Below are 14,088 nucleotides of genomic sequence, written 5' to 3' on the forward strand. Positions count from 1 at the left end.
GTTGAAGGCCACTGACCTAATGTGAGCGTAGTTTAACTACAGAGCGAGATCGCAGTGGGGCCCACCATAGAGTTCTGCAGGATCGACCGTCGGATCCCTGCGACGATCCCACTCATAACTCGAATGACCCAGTAAAATCCAAATGGATCAGGGTTCCGCATTTTATGTAATTGCACGGACGGATATGATCCGTTAGATTAATGTGAATATTAATTAAATATATATATATATATAGAGAGAGAAAACGGTTCCTACACATATGTGTAGAGAGTTCTCTACACACTAGCTTAAAATACAGTGGGGGCCCACATTGTTTGGGTGATCCAAGCCATCAATTTTAAAGGCCCTCACATAGATAGGGTGTCTACAAAAAATCAGATCCATAGGATCATCCAACCCTACGATTTGTGGAGGTAAAATGGATGTCTTTAAACCTTCACAAATTAGTCCATTTTTTGCCTCCACAATTCGAATGGTGAGGATGATCCTGTAGATCTGATTTTTTGTGGACACCCTATCTATGAGAGGGCCTTAAAAATGAATGGTTTGGATCACCCAAATAATATGGCCCCCACTGTATTTTAAGCTAGTGTGTAGATAACTTATCTACACATGTGTGTAGGAACCGCTCTCATATATATATATATATATATGAGGAAAGTGAAGCTACACCGCCGGTGTAGCTAACTTAGCTACACCGCCGGCTTAAAATACAATGGGCCCACATTGTTTTGGTGATCCAAACCATTCATTTGATTGGCCCTCACATAGATAGGGTGTCCACCAAAAATCAGCTCCATAGGATCATCCCAACCCTTCAAACTGTGGAGGCAAAAATGGACAAATTTGTGAAGGTTTTTACACGTTCATTTTTGCCTCCACAAATCGTAGGGTTGGGATGATCCTATGGAGCTGATTTTTGGTGGACACCCTATCTATGTGAGGGCCAATCAAATGAATTCTTTGGATCACCAAAACAATGTGGGCCCATTGTATTTTAAGCAGGCGGTGTAGCTTCACTTTCCTCTATATATATATATATATATATATATATATATATATATATATATATATATATATATATATATATACATACATGTCTTTGTTAAGTAAGTAACAAGAGACAGTAAGAGAATTTTTCAAAGACAAATTGGAGCCGAAATAACTCCCATTGGATGTGAGTTATTAATAAATTAAATTATTAATTAAATTATTAATTAATTTATTTAATTATTATACATTATTATGTATTATTAATTTGATTAATAATAAGCATAATAATGTTTAATCCAAATGAGGATAGTTATTCCCAAACCGGTTTTGCAAAAGTTGCAGAATTGGAACGGAAATTTGAATTGGGATAGGACTCATGGTTTTAAATTTCGGCCGAAATCCGAAATTTTGGATTTCGGTGGGGACCGAAACCGAAATTTGACGAAATTCTGAAATTTCTGAATTTCGGTTCGAATTGAGAAAATGGCTTTTTTTTAAAAAAAATTGTTACAAAATTTCAGTTGAAATTTCGGATTTTGCCGAAATTTCGGATTTCACTGGGGTCCGAAATTAGTATCGAAACTGAAATTTAAAACCTTGATAGGACTACACATTTGGATAAGGTTTATGGGGCCCACAACACTCCTAAATCAGTTGGAGAGCTGGGAAAAGAGTCCCAATTGCTCAAGGACTTTGAGTTGCACTCAAACTCCTTGTTGGATAAGAATTGCTAAATTATAGGATCTACAAAGCAAGCAATTTGTTTCCAACACCAACTCTTTTGAGATAAGGCTACAAGGGCTGGAGAGAGGCATCCATACACATTCTCCCATATATCTTAAGTGTCCCCACACAGCCTTGGAGGTTTGGGAGAGTCCCATTCACTCGAGGAGTCTCAATTCAAGTTGGTTTCTCAATTGAATAGGAATTGGGAGAGAGAAACAATGATTTATCAAACCAAAACTCTACTTTATATAACGGAGAAAGAGCTAAACGAAATTTGGAGTGTGGAATACTCAAAAATTCATTCTCCCTTTGGAAAAATTATTTTCCATCTCTCTCTCTATCTCTTCCAATTAAAATAGTTTCGAAGAGAAAGACTTCCAATCAATTTCTCTATTCTCTACAAAAAATGTACTGATTAGATCAGACCTTAAAGAGGTGAATAAGAGTTATTCACATCCACAATAGTCCGAGCAAAGAAAAAGAATCCATCAGTACAACTTGCGGGGTTCGCGGTGTTTAGAACGATCGCAATCGTTCGAGGAGTAGATCAAGCAGCGTGATTCCTTGAATTCTTATTCAAAGAGGTATTTATTTATGTTTGACTAACATAATTAATTAATCTAGACTCTAGGATCTTGGGCAATTCCAAGATGAAAAAGAAAAATTTAAAGTTATATGCGATTTTTATTCCGCTGCGCATAGCGATCTTGCCGGAAGGGGATACCTTCCTTCAATCTTGTACCCACATAACTTACTCACACATCAATCAGGCGTCCCTGATGCACGTGAGTTAGTTACACGGTACCTAACAACACAATTGACTCATGTGCCCGGCACACACGAATCTATCATGTTGTTTCCTATGTGCCCCTTGCTTATGTCTACCCAACACTCACCTACGTGTTTATTCCTAAGGTCTTGGTTAGGTTTTACTAGCCTATAGGGTCTTGAACTCATCCTATGCTCTGATACCACTTTCTGTCACGCCCCAAGCCAGGGTACCAGTAACAGTGTTGCCCTACAACAAAATCGACAACTTGGGCATGCAAGGCTAAAACAATTAACTACATTCCCATTTTCAGAGCACCTAGCAGAAGACAAATTTAATATTCCAAAGAGATCCATAAATATCCATATTAATTAACCCATGAGTCAAAATGCTCGTGTTCCACAATGATAAAATAAATCCCTACCACCTGCATAACCAAAAGTCTACTAATTAAATAAATCCCTAAGCAACTATTGAACTATGAAATCTAAACTCTCTAATATGATTTATTGCTTTCCTCACGCCTGCATTACCACGATCCAAAAGCTATCCTTCAACATCTGTAAAAATAAAAGATGGTGCGGAATGAGTTTTTTCACTCAATACATAATTCAAGGATTCTACGCAAGATAGGATCAAGTATCTTGCAAATAAATCACAAGCACAAAAATGAAAGAATAGAACTTGTTACGTAAGAAACATGTGATATGCCGAGGTATAATCATATAGAGATACAAAGAAATAACTAATCAACAACCAACAAAATTTTCCAAGGCACAAGACAAGAACTATTTTTATTCTTCTAGATATAGCTAGGTATCAAAGGGAACTCTCCCTTAAAACAATGTGCTTCCACTCGGAAGGCCAAAAGATGTCAATGGGAACTCTCCCAACATGCACTTCCACTCGGAAGGCTCACATATCAGTGGGAACTCTCCCAACATGCAATTCCACTCGGAAGGCTAATGATACCACAACCTAGCTATACTAGTAATACAATCAATGTCAAACGATTCACTTGAATCGAACAGTAATCACCCAATGGGTAGCAATCATCATATCGCAACAATATCTAACAAAGATGTATGAGAATTAATGAGAACAACAACCATAAGACATAGTTCAATTTGCAGATTTCTCAAACCAATACTAAGTACTTGATCCAATTTTCATGAGTTTCTCAAACCAAACATGCCTTTTGAATAAATGAGATTTATATATTTTCTAAAACAAAGCTTTCAAATTTTCAACATAGTTCGCAAATCAAAATTTTAATGTAGTAAAACATCCTACACAGAAGCACGAGATTACGTACCACAGCCTGAACAATTGATCCCTTTTTAAACCTTCAAGATCAATCCTCAAAATCACCTATAATCCAAGTAATATTTAATTTCGAAAGCTGGTTCATCCTTATAATATAATTTAGGTGTATTTCCGCTACAATGGTACTGCCTGATTTTCAAGCCAGTGTTTTTGGGCTATTAAAAGAAAGAACTACGAAAAGTGGGAAACTAGAAAGTTGTAGCCCTTTTCAAGATGTTTCCAACGAGTATAGGCACGAAAAATTTGGACGATCTCTTAAAAAGTTAAGCTTATTTGAGTGGGTTGTGTCCGTAATTTCTATGCCTATTCAAATCATTCGAAAATGAATGATTTCTCCCCTAAAAAACTATTACAATTTTGTTAAAATAATTCCTTTGATTCTAAAACATAATTTAAGATTTCAAAACACATAGAGGTTATGTAAATTCAAAGAAAACAAATTTTCCAATCTCTAAATTTTTGTCCAAAACAATTTCAAGAATTTCATTTTCCTTAAATCGGATTTTCTCCTTTGAAAATCAACAAAACCACGCCAAGGCTGATCCTAAATTCATGAATCTCAGTACCCTTAACATCTATCTGACCCACAAATTCATGAAGAACGCATGGGTTGGGTTGCATCAATCGACGATTGATTCTCACGTCCAAGATCAACACTTGTTCTTCCACAATTAAATTTTTTATTTCTGATTTAAAGGATCTAAGGATAAAAGAAAAAAAAAATAGTTTCCATACCTCTTGGAAGAAAACGTCCCTCTTTCCCAAAGAACTCAAAATCTCTTCAACGTTCTCTCTGGTAGATTTTTTATTGGGGTAAAATAATAGCCTTTGGTGTTATTTATACTCTTTAAAGAATTCTAATTGTTTTAAAATAGGAAGTCGTCCAATATGGGGAACCCAAGAAATAATGTGGACGGTTGGAGTAGCATTCATTGTTTTGGATGTACACTCGGCAATCCTGGACATGAAAGAGTCTTAGTTTTAAGATAACTTCAAATATATGGAAATAGATAAGATACGATGCAACTAGGACTCTCAGCACCAATAGTAAAGCTCACCTACCTTGGCTGCCAATTAACAATTAACTTTAAAAGATAAAGGATAAGGAAGGGAATTGGTGTGACCTGCCAGCTAGGGAACAAGAACAATTCAATTTCCTTGGCAACCAATTGGAATTCAAGGTAATAGAATTTGATCTCATCTACTTCAAGTCCAATACCAACATAATTTCTACCTACCCAAACCAAAAAATCCTAACTGAACCTAATGGAAACTGTGTATCCTAAAGCTCTTATAAGACTATGGGATGTTGGGCCCACCATCACCACTCAAACCATGCTTAGAGCACATCCCAACATTTAAGTGATGGGGTCTCACAATCCCCACCCAACCCATGCATTAAGGTGGAGCACACCTTTTTCATTATACCCATGCGGCCCACTTTAGACATAACACCCTACTTCAAATTCTAAATTTTCTAAATTTTGTACGGCTTGGATCGATCACTACCAAAATCCGTTTCTTTTTCTATTGGTTGATTTTAAATAAAAAAGAAAAAAGATGATCCAATTGGGCTAATAAATTTCTAAAGCCATTTGATAATGGCACCCACTAAAAGTTTTCGATCTAAAACTTAAGATCAATTTTTTTATTTTTTTATTTTTTTATAATGACACTCCATTTAGAAAAAAAAATATTTCCTATTGATTGTCCGGGGCATTTCATTGTGCATATGGAAATTGTGAACTCTATAAATATAAGACACATTGCTGGTGTTTTCTACAACTCTTCCATAATTTCATGTGCTGAAAATTGGTATAGACATTCCAAAGTCTTTCTCTTCTTCTTCTTCTTCTTCAATTCCATCAACTAGTTTTGCATTTTCTAACAAGAAGACAAACATCCAACCAAGCTCCATTGATCTAAATACATATTCTCATATTATAATCTGATTTAGATCAGATTATAAAGTAAACAAAGAGTTGTTTACAAGATCCTTTGTGCAACGAAAGGAATCCAACGGTTCAACTTGCAGTTTCGCATCGATTAGATCGTTGGTGGATTTTCGATGAGTAGATCATCACTGTGGATCCCGATCCGTGGACGAGTGCGGCGAGGGACGCGAGATCCCTCTTGCAATCCTCTAAGATCTCCACAACGTGAAGGAGAGCTCTACCAAGGAACTCTCGAAACAGGTGCCACCCTCACAGCATAGCATGAGTGGCGATACAAAACGAATGGGATACATCCTGATCAGGAGCCAGGGCTCGAAACCGAGATGTACCTAAAAATAACTCAGAGTCGCCATCCATGGACAAGCCATGGAACCAAAACAAATGCTCTGTTTGCAATGGATAACCAGAGATACAAAAGGTCCGTGCCTGGTTACGAATGGGGAAGGGGTTAGGCGCCCCCAATTCGCCCGAGTGCGAACACTTGGTCTCTTATGCCATTTATTATTAACTCCAAAGAAGTTTGGGTAAAAATCATGTGAAATGGGAACAATCCTCAGGACTCGTCTACCTAAGCATGCATTTCCTGGGGATAAAAATAATAAACACATATAAAATAAAATGAAAGATGTGCCACTTAAGCATAGCTAGGTTATGAGTGACATGCCTAACAGGTGTCTAAGTTCTGATGTGCAAACACATGCAAGCTATAGCTAAAGGTACAGGATCAGTACAAGAAAGTAAGAAAACACATCAAAACATATAATAACAATACAACAAATCCTAAGACTCTAAATTATTAGCCCGAGTCCTCGGATGGTCTGGTATTCATCCAAAGAAGCCTACGTATCCCCGCCTCCACGAGAATCAAGGCAACGTAGTTCTTCGCGCCTATTCTAAGCTAGGATGCCTAAGGCACCTAGACCTCTATCCTAGACTCGATCTAAAAGACCGGACCAATTATTAAAGTTTATTGTACGATTATTTAAATTCCAGTGAATTGTGGATTTTATGACACCCTATATGCCCTAACTAAATGCAGGTTAGCCCTAAGCTAATGCAGGTGTTTCCTACAACCTATGTGTAACTAGGCTGTGTTTCCTAAGGAAAACAAAGGGTGGACTAACGCATCTTAGACCTAGTCATCAGTCGGCGATGTGAATCGCCAACTGACCGGACGGAGGCACTCCTAGCTAGGACAAACTCCTAACTCTAACACAAACACACAACAAGCACACAAGAAAAGACAAACTCCTAACTCTAAAACTCTCTATCTAGGACAAAGTCCTAACTCTAGAGGAAGATCTTTTTGAAAAAACAATATTTTGGAAGGTTTTTATATTTTTTAAAAGGGTTAAAAGATTTATTTACAAAGTTTGGCTGGGCCTGGGATAAGAATCCCAAGCTGCACTACGTACCTCGTGGAAGAGGATCAAGCCAACGTAGTTCGAAACGAACTCTCAAACTACGCTTATAAAAGAAACACTCAACACTTTAGATTTTTTTAAAGGTTTTTTTATGTTTTCCAATGTTTTTGATATTTTTAAAGTTTTCAAATGTTTTTGAGTTTCAAATTTCTAATGTTTTTGGATTTTAAAGCTTTTCCAATGCTCTTAGATTCTTAAATGTTTTCACCCTTCAAGGGAACACGCAAGCATAACCACAAACTAGGGCAAAGCCCTAAATCAAAAGGGGAAACCCCGAACAAACAACAAGCGTCTCAAAGAGACGAACTACAACACGTAAAGAAGTGTCCCAAGAACAGAGAAAACAATCTAAGATCCCAAGCAGGGAAGGCTCTATATGACTGAGTTAATCTCAAACAAGGATGAATGACAACAAATCTAAAGGCGAACTACTAACTAACACACTAAAGAAAGGAGCACAAATGAGTTAGAGACTCACTAAAAACACTACCAAGAAAGGGGTAAAAATGAGTCAAAGACTCGCCAGGAGGAAGGGTTATTCTAACATGAGGCTAGGTAAGCCTCTGTGGTACCTAGCCCGTGAGGGAGTGTGGGGCGCGAGCCGCCACGCGCTCTCTCTTGGTCTCTCGTATCCACGCGATTGGCGTGTGTTTTTAATTGTTGATTGTAATTCGTCTTTTATGTGAACTTGGGATCACTAAGGCAATCCGAATTCCACACGAAAGAGACTGACAGAGTCGCCACCTAGATGTGGGATCTAGGACCCGAAATTAACCAGAAATCTAGACTCGCTACCTGGTTACGAGAATGGAAGGTATGGGGAGTTATCCGCCACATGCACCATTCCTGCCCGATAATCGGCCTTCGATTCCAAAAGCTAACTTTTTTAAATTTATTTTAAATGGCTCATTCAACTCTATGTTAATGTGCGAACTAAGTGACATGCATCCTATGATCTAATTTCAATGTGAATCCTAGATGTGTATCTTGATTTATTAATTTGTCTGGATTCATTCTAAGTGAAAGTTCTCCTAGAATTCTAATTTCATGGAAAGCCCTAAATGATTTGATTAAGCATTTACAAGAAAATTAATATCCAAAACACCACAATTTGTTGTGGTGCCGACTCGCGGGTGGTATGCCGTCAGACATCCAAGCTGCCTACGTACCCAAGCCTCACTGGGATCAGAGTCGACGTAGTTCGGTGCACCTAAGCTAAGTTACATATGCCTAACTCAACTAAGACACCGACCTAGACGGGATTGACTGTTTCAACAGTTTTAGGAGAAGTTATTTAATTCAAGTTGAGGATTTTATTATCTTAGGATTTCATCTAAGATGCTATATGATTCTCATCTAAATGCAAATGGTCCCTTAGACTAATGCAGGTTTGCCTTACATCCTAGTTTACTAGGCTTGTCCTAGGGAAAGATTGGGTGACTAGTGTAACTAGACCTATGGCACGGTTGCTATACATAGCAAGCGTCCGTGATGAGGCTGGACTCCTAACTCTAGGACTCTCTAAAACTTAGGACACGACACGACACCGGTGTTCCTAAATTGGGCTCTAAGGGTCCTTACGACGGAAACCGTGATCCAACGGTTCCGAAAGACACAAGACAAATCGATTTAAATTCTCGAGGTTAGTGAAAAAAGGGATGGAAGAGATGATGAAATAGTGTGAGGGAATGAGAAAGATAGAGAAAGGTGCGACTGAACTTGGGAGTGCCAAATTGCCTACGTACCCCGCGATGGGGATCAAGCCACACGTAGTTCCGCTGGGGAGGTTGCTTGGATTTTGGAAAACAGGATTGGTATTTGGATCAGGAATCGGGTTTGTATTTGAGCATTGGACTTGAGATTCAGAAACATTGATTTAGCAATGGGATTTTGGAATTGGGAATTTGCATCAAAGAATTGAGCATATAGGAATCATCAAGGGTTTGAATTTTGGGAATTCAAAATGGGCGGGCTTATGAGATTCGGTCAAATGGATTCAGACATGCGACTCAGATTGTGTTGGGATATGACTTGGTTAGGCAAAAGGGAGGAAGTTCTATTAGGTGTAAAAGGGCATTAGTAGAATAGGGGAATGACTCGGTTGTGACATGGAAGGCCGCAACTTGGTCGAATGCGACTCGGTTGCATTGGGATGGGTTGATTAAGGAATTGGATTGAGTCAACTAAGGGGAGAGTCCAATCGGTTAAAGAGGTTGAGCATACTCGACTAGAGAGTTGGGTCAACTCGACTAGGGAGGTTGGCTAGAGTTGACTCAGTTGAGCTGGGTTGGGATCCCACTTGGATGGATTGTATTGGGGCGATTTGACTTAAGCTGCAGGTGGCCTGGCTGGGTTAGATTTAATGTAACCAGATTTATGGATAAATGGTGTGCCTCAGTGAGTGGACAAAGGTATGGCTTGGGTTGATGTGACTCGGTTGAGTTGTGCTAGGGTCAGGTTAGGTGGGGTTAATGGTTGAGTTGGATTGGATTGGGTTAATGGTCAAGGTCAAGTGCGGGTTGACTTGGCTTAGACTGGATTGGAACTGGTTGAGCGTGGATTGGGGTGCGGCTTGAGGTTTGGGTGGTTGGAGTATCTTAGGAACCAATAGGGCAAAGTGGCTCTTAAGGGGAATGAATTAATTGGGCCGAATGGGCCCGATGGCCGGGTTAACTGGGTTGGCCGGGTCTATTGTAGGGGTGTATGAGGGTACTGTTGGGTGGATGAATGAAAGGCATGTGGTGTATGATGTGTGGCTATGGTTATAGGGTTTAAGGCTTATGGGTATGGGTTTAGGTGTGGTTAATGGTTAGGTTGGATTGGGTTAATGGTTAGGGTCAAGTGAGTCGGGTCTAAGTTAGGAGCAAACCCGAGACTAGCCATGGTCTAACTAGGAGGAAGCAGGGTACAAACCAGGGTGCGGACCAGGGTGCACCAGGGTGCGAACCAGCAGGGAACCAGGGTGCGAACCAGCAGGGGAACCAGGGTGCAACCAGCAGGGAACCTGGGTGCAACCAGCAGCGAACCTGGGTGCAACCAGGGTCTAACCAGAGTGCGAACCAGCAGGGAACCAGGGTGCGAACCAGCAGGGGAACCAGGGTGCAACCAGCAGGGAAACCAGGGTGCAACCAGCAGGGAACCTGGGTGCAACCCGCAGCGAACCTGGGTGTGAACCAGTATCGAACCTGGGTGCAACCAGCAACGAACCTGGGTGCAACCAGGGTCTAACCAGAGTGCGAACCAGCAGGGAACCAGGGTGCGAACCAGTATCGAACCTGGGTGCAACCAGCAACGAACCTGGGTGCAACCAGGGTCTAACCAGAGGCTAACCAGGGGGAACCAGGGTGTGAACCATTAGGGAAAAATAAAAATGAAGATAAGATGGGTTAAGAGAAGAGGGAAACATGTATAACTTCAAAGTCTACCATCAAGAAGAATGAGTAAAGATTGATCCTAGATGCTTCCTAACATGGTTTTTCTTTTAAAGTAAAAGATATGCATGAAAACAGACCCTACATAGAATTGAAATAAATGCCTACCTCTTTGAAAACCCACTTTGTGTTTGATTTTTCTTTGATGTTAATTCCTTGAAGATGATTCCTTGCTTGATAATGACTGCTTTTGATATATATCACCCAACGTATCACCCGATCCGGCAAGGATGGCCGAACCCTTGAAGAGATGAGGGAGAGGGATGAATTTTCTAAGAGAGGGATTCTTTTTCTTCTTCTCCCTTGGATGGTGGGATGAGAGGGTATTTATAGGAGAATGGGATAGGAGGTTAGGTGAGGTTAGGTGAGGTTAGGTAAGGTTAGGTGAGGTTAGGTAAGGTTAGGTGAGGTTAGGTGAGGTTAGGTGAGGTTTGGGTGGTTAGGATGAGAGGAGAGGTTAGGTGAGGTTAGGTGAGGTTTGGATGGTTAGGATGAGAGGAGAGGTTAGGTGGTTTTGGATGGTGAGACCCAGGTCAAGATCTGTCATTGATCTAACGATTAATGGAAATCGGGTCTCGGAATGGAATCAGGGTCCGGGCTATGAAGTGACCCTAGCTTATTTTGTCCCGATTGATGATCCGTAAAGTCAGATCAAGATATTAATGACCTAAAACATATAAATCAATGATAGAGGGGGTTCTCACATGGATTTAACACACTAAATTCACTAATCAGGGTATTTTTCAATTTTTCGGATCTAATCATCTCACCAGGTACATCTCTTTATCATTTTGTTTTTTTTTCAAAAAATTTGAGGATGGATCAATATATTAGGTTATTGTTGGTTAAAGTAAAGCAAAATGTGGGTGTCTACAGATGCCCCTCTTTGGTAGAGACGACGTAGTCATCGAATACCAAAGTCAAAATGACAGAACCATTTTGCGTAGCTTTAATCGACAAAGGACCCCCTAAACACAATGCAACCTAATATAATGCAAGACCTTAGATGAAATCCTAGAATTGGAATGCAATAAAACAAACCCGCTGCGGTGCCGCTGGCAACGAGAGAAATGGGATACCATTTTCAAATGGATTTTCGGAGGGAAAGGAATATCGCTTTTGAACAGCTTCAGAGGAAATGAGACGTCATTTTCAAATGGTCTCAGAGAATAATGGATGACTTTTGAAAGATTCTTAATGAAAATGCAGCATCATTTTTGAATGGGCTTGGGCAAGATGAAATACCGTATTTATACGGATTCCAAGGAAATGAGACATCATAGTTGTATGATGTTCAAAGGGTATAAGAGACCATAGTTGTATGGATTCGAAGAGAATGAAATACCGTATTTGTACGGATTCCAAGGAAATGAGACATCATAGTTGTATGATGTTCAAAGGGGATAAGAGACCATAGTTGTATGAACTCGAAGAGAATGAAATACCGTATTTGTACGGATTCCAAGGAAATGAGACATCATAGTTGTATGATGTTCAAAGGGGATAAGAGACCATAGTCGTATGGACTCGGAGAGTGAAATACCGTATTTGTACGGACTCCAAGGAAGCGAGATATCATATTTGTGTGATGTTCAGAGAGAAAATATCTTTTTCCAAATGGATTCAGAGAGATATGATGATTTGAGCTTTGAGAGAAATCGAAATTTCCAATTAACAACTTTAGAAGCAAAGGATTTAATAACACTATGCAGCAAAAGAACTTCAGGGCTTAAATATGGGATGCCACTTCATTAGCAATCTGCCTCAGTTTGAGGCATTCTAACCTTCTTCTATTCGTTGACCAGAGATTATTCTTTCAAAGATCTTCGTCATTCGTGACAGCGTCACCTTTTTCCAAGTTCCTCAGAACCTGTTAATGAACCTGCCTTCAGAGTGATTGCACCCTACAACAATTCTAAATTTTTTTTTTTTTTTTTTTTTTAAATAGAACTACAGACACTTGTAATAAAAACACAAAATAAGAAAGATTACTCCAGTAATCTCGTGATGCTTCTGACTTATCAGTATTTTCTTTTGGGTTAGACTAGCCTCTTTTAAAGAACGTTTCTCCATTGATAAACATCTTCACTTATTTTTAATACAGTGATACCTCATATATCTTTCTATCAACTTTCAGATTGCTTCAAAATTAATGCCCCTAGTTTCGAGAATCATTGTGTATTAGCTTCGCCTGACCTACCGCGAGTTCAGAGACCGATGTAATTCTTTTGGCGTGAATCCAATCTTACCACGACCAAGTCTTCCTTTTTTGGATTTTCAACTTGGTGGACCGCTCGGCCTTAACTTTTGCCTGAATCGCCTTTTCAGGTTTTCGACTCAGCGGGCCACCCCCTTACCTTTTGCCTAAGCCGCCCTTTCAGGTTTTCAACTTAGCAGGGGAATGATCCTAAATTTTGCCTAGATCGCCTTTTCATGTTTTTCAATCTAGCGGATCTTCAAGCTCCATTTCTTTTCTTTTTTATTATTTTTTTTTTATCTTCTTTTCTTTTTACTTGAACACCAAAAGGACTTTATAGGTGAGGTAGGGCTTTTCAAAGAATGGCTTAAGGTTTTGCAAGGGTCTCGACCGAACCTATGAACAGGTTGCCTACGTATCCCAGTGTAGGAATCAGATCATGCGTAGTTCAGGGCGAATGCCCCTAGTATATTGGGATTTGAAGGAAAATTTTATTTAGGCTCAAAAGGGTTTGCAAAAGGTTATAAATTTTTTGATTTTTGGTTATGAATTTGGGATTTATTCGGCCAAAGGACGGCCTTCTGATGTTCAAGCATAGAACCTCTTGAGTTGATCAAGATTTGTTGGTTCTGGCAATATTTCTCCATTTAAATTACGGAGCTTGACGGCTTTTCCGGGTAAGATTTGGTCCACAATGTATGGTCCTGACCAATTTGGTTTGAACTTGCCCCTTGGGTCAAACATTGGTGCTCGATTCTCTTTTAGAACAAGATTGCCTTCTTCTAAATCTCTGACCTTAACCTTTTTATTAAAAGCACGGGCTATTCTGCGCTGATAACCTTGCACATGGTAAAGCGCCTTTAATCTCTTCTCGTCTAGCATGTTCAACTCTTTATACCTGGCATCTGCCCATTCATTTTCTGGTAACTTGACTTCAGTCAATACTCGGAGCGAAGGTACACGGATCTCAACAGGTAGCACTGCTTCCATCCCGTAAACAAGAGAGTAAGGGGTTGCCCCAGTTGAAGCCCTAATTGATGTTCTGTAAGCCCACAAGGCGTATGGTAACTTATTCGACCAATCTTTATAAGTTTCTGACATTTTGCTAATGATAGTCTTGACATTTTTGTTTGCAGCTTCTACCGCTCCATTTGTCTGCGGACGATAAGGCGAGGATTTATGATGCTTAATCTTGAACTCTTCGCAAAGAGAGATTACTTCCTTCTTGAAATGAGATCCATTATCTGAGATAAGTTCATGGGGAATT

General features: G+C 39.6%; 1 long non-coding RNA gene across 2 annotated transcripts in view; it reads right to left on the reverse strand.

The window, feature by feature from the left end:
- Nucleotides 1–11,132, reverse strand: part of LOC143852817 (uncharacterized) — a 59,527-nt gene extending 48,395 nt beyond the window's left edge. The window contains exons 1-4 of one of the 2 annotated variants that reach the window (XR_013236867.1): nt 10,733–11,132; nt 4,550–4,772; nt 3,804–3,859; nt 2,840–3,048 (exon numbers count right to left, since the gene is read on the reverse strand). This is a non-coding gene — a long non-coding RNA (uncharacterized LOC143852817). Of the gene's footprint in view, nt 1–2,839; nt 3,049–3,803; nt 3,860–4,549; nt 4,773–10,732 lie in introns of those variants that run through there. The other variant, XR_013236866.1, reaches the window with a different exon arrangement.
- Between the last annotated feature and the right edge of the window lie 2,956 nt (nt 11,133–14,088).

The sequence above is a fragment of the Tasmannia lanceolata genome, unplaced genomic scaffold, assembly GCF_043159265.1.
Source record: "Tasmannia lanceolata isolate RefF3 unplaced genomic scaffold, GAP_Taslan_0.1 ptg000019l, whole genome shotgun sequence".
NCBI classification, from domain to species: Eukaryota; Viridiplantae; Streptophyta; class Magnoliopsida; order Canellales; family Winteraceae; genus Tasmannia; species Tasmannia lanceolata.